Source organism: Mirounga leonina, unplaced genomic scaffold (assembly GCF_011800145.1).
Source record: "Mirounga leonina isolate KUSES-001 unplaced genomic scaffold, KU_Mleo_1.0 Mir_92, whole genome shotgun sequence".
NCBI classification, from domain to species: Eukaryota; Metazoa; Chordata; class Mammalia; order Carnivora; family Phocidae; genus Mirounga; species Mirounga leonina.
In genome coordinates this window covers 11,220,874-11,230,340 of record NW_023270852.1, presented here as the reverse complement: position 1 = coordinate 11,230,340, position 9,467 = coordinate 11,220,874, and the positions used below count along the sequence as shown (strand labels likewise).

The following is a 9,467-nucleotide window of genomic DNA, read 5'->3' as shown; positions in this document are numbered from 1 at the left end:
CAGTTTGCAGGAATATATGTTTTATTTTAAATTTGTATATTAATATGGATCTATGTCTTGACTCTGTATTCTGCCTTTGGCTCTAAACATCTATTATGTCATATTCACACTGCTGCAATTATTCTTTTTATAATGTATAAGTTCATATCTAACTGGTCAAGTAATTTTTAAAAAATTTCTTACTAATGCCTATGTTTCTTCTTTTAAATAAACAGTACAGGGCGCCTGGGTGGCTCAGTCATTGGGCGTCTGCGTTCAGCTCAGGTCATGATCCCGGGGTCCTGGGATCGAGTCCCACATCGGGCTCCCTGCTCGGCGGGAAGCCTGCTTCTCCCTCTCCCACTCCCCCTGCTTGTGCTCCCTCTCTTGCTGTGTCTCTCTCTGTCAAATAAATAAATAAAATCTTTATAAATAAATAAATAAATAAATAAATAAATAAATAAATAAATAAATAAACAGTACAACCCAGCATGTATAAAAATAGAGCAATGGCACATATATAAACATTAAAACCATAAAATTCTTAGGAAAAAACATAGAGGTAAACTGTCATGACCTTCGATTGGACAATAGATTCTCAAATGTGACACCAAAGCATGAACAACAAAATAAAAACCATAGATAAATTGGATTTCATCAGAATTAAAAATTTTGACATTATCAGGTGACAGTATCAAAAAATAAAATGATAACCTACAAAATGGGAGAAATATGTACAAATGATATATCTGATAAGGGTTTAATACCCAGAGTATATAAAGAACTCAAACAACTCAAAACCAAGAAGACAAACAACTCAATTTAAAAATAGGCAGAGGACTTGGATCAGTATTTTGCTAAAGAAAATATAGAAATGATCAATGACACATGAAATAAAAATTAAAACCACAATGAAATACTACTTCACACTTACTAAAATGTCTAGAATTAAAAAAATTAAAAACTAGTAAGTTGTGGCAAAGATAGGGAAAATTGGAACCATCATACATTGCTGGTGGGAATGTAAAATGATGCAAATTCTGTGGAAAACTGCCTGGCAGGTTCTAAAAAAATTAGGCATAGAATTACATATAATGTAGTAATTCCACTTCTAAGTATGTACCCCCAAATTAAAAAGAGGTACTCAAACAAATACTTTTATATGGTTGTTCACTGTAGCATTATTTACAATAGCCATATGGTGGAAATAACCAAAGTGTACATCAACAGATTAATGTATAAAACAATGTATATACATACAAATGGGACATTTTTCATCCATATAATGGAATACAGTTATGGATACATGCTGCAAGATGGTTGAACTTTGAAAACATTATGTTGAGTGAAATAAGCCAGACACAAAACATAAATATTATATTATTCCACTTATACAAGTAAGCAAATTCATAAAAATGTAAAGTAGATTAGAGGTTACCAGGGGGATGAGGAGTTATTGATTAAAAGGTATAGTTTCTCGAAGCAATCTGATCTGTCAATCAAAGAAAGACAAATAGCATATGATTTCACCGGTATATGGAATTTAGGAAACAAAACAGATGAACGTGTGGGTAAGGAAAAAAAAAAAGAAGAAGAAGAAAGGAGAGAGGGGGAGACAAACTATAAGAGACTCTCAATGATAGGTAACAAACTGAGGGTTGATGGAGGAAGGTAGGTGGGGATGGGCTGGATGGGTGATGGGTATCGAAGAGGGCACTTGTTGTGATGAGCCCTGGGTGTTATATGTAAGTGATGAATCACTGAATTCTACTCCTGAAACCAATATTGCAGTGTATGTTAACTAGAATTTAAGTAAAAATTTGGAAGAAAAAAAATGTGTGTTTCTTTGTTTTAATAAAAATATATTTCTTCCCCCCAGCCCTGAAAAAAGAAAAAGAGGTATAGAGTTTCTATTTTGGGTGATGAAATATTTTGGAATTGGTGGTGATAGTTATATAACATTGTAAATATTATTAATTTCACTGAATCGTACACTTAAAAATTAGAGGGGATGGGGTGGGGGGCGGGTTAGCCTTGTGATGGGTATTAAAGAGGGCATGTACTGAAAGAAGCAAACAATGAATCATGGAACACTACATCAAAAACTAATGATGTAATGTATGGTGATTAATGTAACATAATAAAAAAACAAATAAAAAAAGAAGGAAAAAATTATAACAAATGTTATGGCACATATATTTCACCACAATAAAAATTTTTTTTAAAAATCAGGATGCAAGCAATAAAATAGATTAGCATTTAATTGGAATTATGTTGAATTTACAGGTTGCTTTGGAGTCAATATTATTACAATGAACAATATGCAATGAACATTTCCTACATTTATTTCAAACACACATACATTTTTGCTTACTAATTCATTTATTTAATTTATTTTTTATTTTTTAAGATTTTATTTATTTATTTGAGAGAGAGAGAGTGGGCAAGAGCAAGAACATGAGCGGGGGGTACAAAGGGAGAGGGAGAAGCAGACTCCCTGCTGAGCAGGGAGCTCTGACACAGGGCTGGATCCCAGGACCCTGGGATCATGACCTGACTCGAAAACAGACACTTAACCAACTGAGCCACCCAGGCATCCCTTGTTTACCATTTTAAATGACATCATTTTTCTATTTAATTTTTCCATTCATCATAGCTGCTGTAAAACATTATTGACTTTCCCCCAGCTTTGTTGAGGATAATTGACAATAAAAAATCGCTTATATTGGATGTGTGTAACTGATGACCCAATATAGGTATACATTATGAAAGATTCACCAAAACCAAGCCAATCAACATATCCATCACTTCAGACCTGTACCATTTCCTATCTTTTTCTCTTTTGTGATGAGAATATCCAAGATCTACCCTCTCAGCAAATTTCAAGTACACAATACAGTATAAAAATTTATGGATTTGTATGCTGCTTTTGTGGAACTCCATTGACTTTCCTATGCTTTATAAAGACTAGGAAAATAAGTAAATAAATAAATAAAAATCAATTGATAAAATCTAGAATTTGTTTTTTTTTTCTTCCCCAATTCTTATATTTCTTTAACTTGTATTAGCTAAAACCCCAATTATAATACGATATTCTGCAACAGTCTTGACACTGGGTATACTAGCCTATTTAGCTTCTTCACACTTTGGAATACATTTTCTTAACGCCCTATTCTTTATGTCACTGAATTTCACCATAGCTGAGACCACTTAGGACAGAGCAAAAACCATAAGAAGGAAGATTTATTCTTCTGACTCTGTAGTCTCTCTAAATCTACCTCTGGGGAAAGCTATTGCTCAGCTACCCAGATGACATATTCTTTAATTCTCTGGGTCTCAAAGTCTGATATTAAATTACCCAGCCTCCTCCTCTTATGAAAGACTGTTCTCACTTTAACAATCTCTTAGTGCCCTGTTTTGTTTAATTGCATCTGCAAGAGTATGTCATTTTTCTTTAAGTTCCTCCAGAGCTCTCCATTTCTATCTTGTGTGGTATTCCATCTTTCTTAGTCATTGTTATCCAGCTGAAGATTTAGTGGTCAGGAGACAGTAGGATACAGAGCATCACCTTCAAAATTTCCAGGGCAATAACTCAGTAATGGTGCCTCCAGCAGCTAAGCAGAGACAGAGGTCTCCTAACTCCTTCAGCATCTACACATCCCTGAGCCCTCAACCTGAAAGTTTCTTAAAATTAAGGCTGTCAAGAACCATGAGAGACTATGGACTCTGAAAAACAAACTGAGAGTTCTAGAGGGGAGGGGGGTGGGGGGATGGGTTAGCCTAGTAATGGGTATTAAAGAGGGCACGTACTGAATAGAGCACTGGGTGTTATACGCAAACAATGAATCATGGAACACTACATCAAAAACTAATGATGTAATGTGGTGATTAACATAACATAATAAAAAAAATAATGATGATGATAAAAAAATTAAGACTGTCAATTCAATCATTGTTTATCCTATCATATTTCATACATTCTGGGTGGGAAATTGGCATTTTCTTAATTCCCCACTGCCAAAATCAATCATTAAAAAGTCTTCTTCTCTAAGGCTCACTTAAACCACTCATTTAAGCAAATATTTTGTCAGCACATTATAATCTATTTACTCTCCAACTACCCTTCATTCTTTGGAGAATTTGTCCCTGAACCAGAATCTTATTTGCTGCAACTTTTTGTCAACATTTTATGTGACTTCCATATCTATGATGACGACCCATTCCGACCATTTTTCTACGACTTATTGTTAGCAAGGCTAGGTTCAGTTTGGTGGGTTGGGTTCTTTAGAGTTTCTGTTCATAAAAATTACCATCATCATCAAAATAAAATTTATATTTATTAAATGCCAAGTACATCATATGTCATATTTCATTTAATTATCAATCCAATAAAGAAGGTACTAAAATAATTCCATTTTATCAGTCAAAAACCAATAGTTACATAATAGGGCAATTTTATACAGTTAGTGTGGGACAGGCAAACAAGGATTTCTAGTATCAGAATATTTTTTAACTCCTAAAATAGATTTCCTTACTGAAATTCAAGTGAATATAGCATATATTTCAATCCAAGATAATTATCCAGGATTCCAAGGGTCAGATTTCACATTCTCACAGCATGTGATATGCCTTGAAAAGGAGAGATTATAAAAATATTTACTTACTTTTTCAGATTGTGAGAATATCTTCTTGAATGAAGAAATTACGATACAGTCTGGAGACAAATTGTAGAAAATTATATTTGGTGTGATAAGATGATAAGAGCCTTTTTATGTAAGATTAAGTGTAAACATCCTATTCAATCTTTTATTGCCTTTTAATTTTGGCTTGGGTATGGCATTTTTAATCTTTTACTTTCTCCCTCAGTGATGCTTCATTGATGATTTAGGCCTGAAGTCCCCAAAATATATGGAAGAAAGTGTTAACTTTTAAGGTGTCTACATTGTCTCAGATGGGTTCATTTAATTTATTATTTGTTTTAATTCAGTATTATCTGTTCATACAATAAACCTATACTCTGTACCTATTTCATTGAGTAGACTTTATATAAATGGCTCAGAAAATATCTCATTTTAGAACTCACATTTTAATTTGAGAAAACCATGCAGATAATTATAGTTTAGTAGCTTCATGCTACTGGCCCAAGTGTTTCCTGATTGCAGTGGGAGTGTTTCATATTTCAGCAAAATTTCAACTGACTTTACAAAAGCTCAGCAACTCACCATTTTCACTTCCCAGCTCTACCCAAGAAAGTTCCATTTGGGTTCAACCCTAAAATATATACTTCTTTATTCAGAGTTCTCTTATGTTTGCTTAAGAATAAGTTACAATGCAAGATAATAGCATGTCTAAGAGAATTGAGAATATCATTATTTTTTCAAAGTCTTTAAGTGCTTTAGGAAAATGCATTGGTAACTTTGGCATTTACTGTCCTTTTAAGTGTTAAGGATTATTTATGGATTTCATTTATTCCCATTACTCATTGAAATAGTGTGTGTGTGTGTGTGTGTGTGTGTTTTCTTGAGAAATATCCAGCATTAGGCATTAATTGATGTGGGAGAAAAGCAAAATTACTTGGTCTTGAATCTATTTGGTCTTGACCCCATAAATGATGGGGTTTAGCATAGGGGGCACCACCACATAGAGGTTGGCTACTAGGATGTGGCCATGGTGAGGGATGGTTTTCCCCCCAAAACGATGGGCAAAAAATGAAAAGAATGCTGGGGCATAGAACATAAGGATGACACAGATGTGGGAAGCACATGTGTTGAGGGCCTTGAATCTGGCAGCCCAGGAAGGTATCTGAAACACTGTGCAAAGGATCATGGTGTATGACATAATGACAAACACAATATCCAGTCCTGTAGACAGTAGGGCCACAGTCAGGCCATAGATGATGTTGACCTGATATTGTCACATGCCAATCTGGCAATACCCATGTGCTCACAGTAGGAATGAGGAACGATGTTTCTCCCACAATACCTAAGTCGGTGTACCAGGAAGATGAATGGAAGGCAGATGATAAAGCTCCTGACCACGGCTGTTATGCCAATCTTCCCAGTGACTGAAGAGGTTAAGATGTGGTGTATCTCAGTGGGTGACAGACGGCCACATGGCAGTCAAATGGCATGGCCAGGAGAATAGCAGATTCTGCCACAAAGATGAAATGTATGAAGAACATCTGGGACACACAGCAACCAAACGATATATCCATGGACTGGAACCAGAAGATGGCCAACATCTTGGGGGCTGTGGCTGGAGAGAAGTACATCTACCAAGGCCAGCATGGAAAGGAAGATATACATGGGGTCATGGAGACTGCACTCAGTCACAATCATGAAATCAAGAAGACATTGCCTATGAGAGCCAAAACGTACATAGAACAGATAGGGATGGAGAGCCAGGTATGAGAATCTTCCAGTCCTGGGATTCCAGTCAGGACATACCATATATCCTGAGGACTGGTGTGATTATAAGAGGAAGAAGGAATCTGTGGCAGCATATTCCACACCTAGTACCTTGAATAAAAACCACAGGGCTGACTGAGGATTAAGGAGCACCACCTTAGGGTGAATTATGTCTGATCAGATTTTTTCCCTCAATATGTTCTCCGTGGAAGGACAAGGAGATGTATTAACTAGCCTAAAATTGTACTCTGACCCTTTCCATGGAAGAATTAACACATATCTTGAAAAAAAAGTTAACATTTAATAAGTGCTTAGTATGTCTCATAGTACTTGCCAAACATAGCTCATTAAATCTTCACAATAGATTGTTGAAAAGACCTTTACAATAATCCTTCACATGGATATTGTTATTATTCCTATAAATGAAAAACTCCCACAGACTTCTTGGCCTAGATCCCATTGGATTCAGAGTCAAACAGCATAAATTTGAAAGCTCTAATCTCAGCCACCATCCAATACTGCCTATAGAAATAAAACTAGATACAAAAAAACATGTCATCAAAATTTTCACTGATGATGTCCCTGATTAAAATAGATACATGTGAAATTGGTCATACTGCTTATGGCAGAGAGAGGGAATTTTTTTACCAAAATAGTTTCCAGGCATTATATACACATAGGCCCTCTTCAGCATTGATTGACCACTGAACTGATGCTAAGGCCTATGTTGGGCATTGAGGATCCACAGGTGAATTAATTGAGTCTGGTCTAATCAACATGTTTCTTAAAATTATAGGATGAACATTAAAAACCTGAAGTATATACAATGTCAAACTCAGTTAGATTCTTAAATGGATATGCCCTGCATGTGGTGAGGAAAACTATTCTTTCCCTTTTGGATTACTGATTAAAAATTAGACAACATATTTATTATTTCAAAATACCCCACAGCAGCAAATACTAATATTTCACATTATGAGGTAGAGGTCCACAGTCCTTCAATAAAAAGGAGGGAAGATAATTTATTGGTTACTCTTTTTCTGTAGTTCCAAAAGAATGTGGATAAAATCAGGAGAGAATGTGGGTGAAAAGCAGGCTAGGAGATGAAACATGTGAGTGGGATGCGTGCGTGAGGGGGTGTATACATATTAACACACACATATAAATGAGGGTAGAGACATGGATCCAAACAAGTGGATGACAAGTGACTTCCATCCTCCCCCAAAACCCCATTCTCAAATAAAAGCTAGCTCAACTCATTGGCTGAAGAGGAACATGGACTTATGGGATGTTTGCCTTTTCATCCCTTGGTTGCACTGGAGTCAGATCATTGTACACTCTCATTTTACCATCTATGCATTTATTTTTTAATTAAGTGGTCAATGTTCTGGCACTTCATTTCATAGGATTAAAATGTGTGAACACCATTTATTTCTTTTCTTTTTTTAATTTGAAGTATAATTTATATACAATGTTGCATTAGTTTCACGTGTACCACACCGTGATTGGACTATTCTATATTTTAGGTTATACTCACCACAAGGATACTTCTCATATGTCACCATGCAGCGCCATTACAATACCACCGGCTATATTCCCTAAGCTTGACTCTTATTCCTGTGACTTATTAATTCCACAACTGAAAGTTTCTATGTCCCACTACCCTTCACCCATTTTACCCATCCTCTGTCCCCCTGCCCCTTCTAACAACCATTAGTTTGTTCTCAATAGTTAATTAAACCCCATGTTTTGAGTTATAGTGTAGAATATATAATACGGAAATGGTCACCCCATTAGGTCTTTCCTTAAGTTGATCTGTGATTCTTTAACAATACTGTAATATAATGTTGAGATGCTTAAGTCTCTGGATCTCCTTTGATTACATATACCAATTATTTAACCATTTCACATACAGCTAAAATTAATTGTTGAAAATTTCTTTTAAATGGGATTGTGGGGGGGCTCCTGGGTGGCTCAGTTGGTTAAGCGGCTGCCTTCGGCTCAGGTCATGATCCCAGGGTCCTGGGATCGAGTCCCGCATCCGGCTCCCCGCTCTGCAGGGAGCCTGCTTCTCCCTCTCCATCTGCCTGCTTCTTTGCCTACTTGTGCTCTCTCTCTATCTCTCTGTCAAATAAATAAATAAAATCTTAAAAAATAAATAAAAATAAAAAAAATAAATGGGATTGTGGGGTTCAGAGGGTGAGAGAAAAGATTAATGTGGGCGTATGCCTGACCCAGACCTGTGCCACAGCCATGCATGTGAGTCAAGTCCAGCTTGGGGAGGGGGTGTGTAGTGAGCAGGGCTTCATAAGGACATCAGAGATGGGGAAGAAGAGAGTCTAAGTGTTGAAAGAAACACAGAAATGGCAGTCAAAGAGAAATAAAACAAATTTTGTTTCTTCTGATCTTTTGGGACACCAGTGATCTGATTTATTTTATTTGGTTTCATTCTGGCATAGCATTATCACCTGCAGCTACCTAACTTATAGCTCTGGGGCTCCCTGAAGCATTTCTTTATAATATTCCTATTGTCTATTCTGACTGAATCATGAATATATGCATGGAGGCAGTGTGGGGCTATTAGGGATCATGTAAGTCTGGGGCCCATAGATTGGATTTAAATACTGGTTGAGTCATATTCTGACTGCATTACTATTAAAAATTACTTAATTCGAAGCTTAGTCTTCATATATAAAATACCTAAAATAAACATCAATTTAAAAAGTGAGTCAATTCTGAAGTTAGTATTGTAGGATGGTTGCTATATAAATCGGACACATTTTTATCTGAGATACACCCAGCCACAGATGAAATTAGGGCACTTCCAAAATTATCATCATTAAGATCGAAATTGTTGTTACTATGAACTAAGTTCAATTTTTGGGGCTTCAGGCTTATGATCCACTGGACAGAGATTGAACTGGTTAGAGTAGCCACACAGGCCAAGACTTACTTTCTCACACTAGACACATGATACCAACTGCAATTTTCACCCCAAATTGGTCATGTTAGTTTTATAAGGGGCAGGCAGTTCAGCACGGTGAACTTAGTGAGCTTAGAAATGGAGTTTTATTGTTGCCC

At 36.1% G+C, this 9,467-nt stretch overlaps 1 pseudogene; it reads right to left on the bottom strand.

Moving 5' to 3' along the window:
• Positions 1-5,565: 5,565 nt before the first annotated feature.
• LOC118003995 lies at positions 5,566-6,481 on the bottom strand (annotated as a pseudogene).
• Between the last annotated feature and the right edge of the window lie 2,986 nt (positions 6,482-9,467).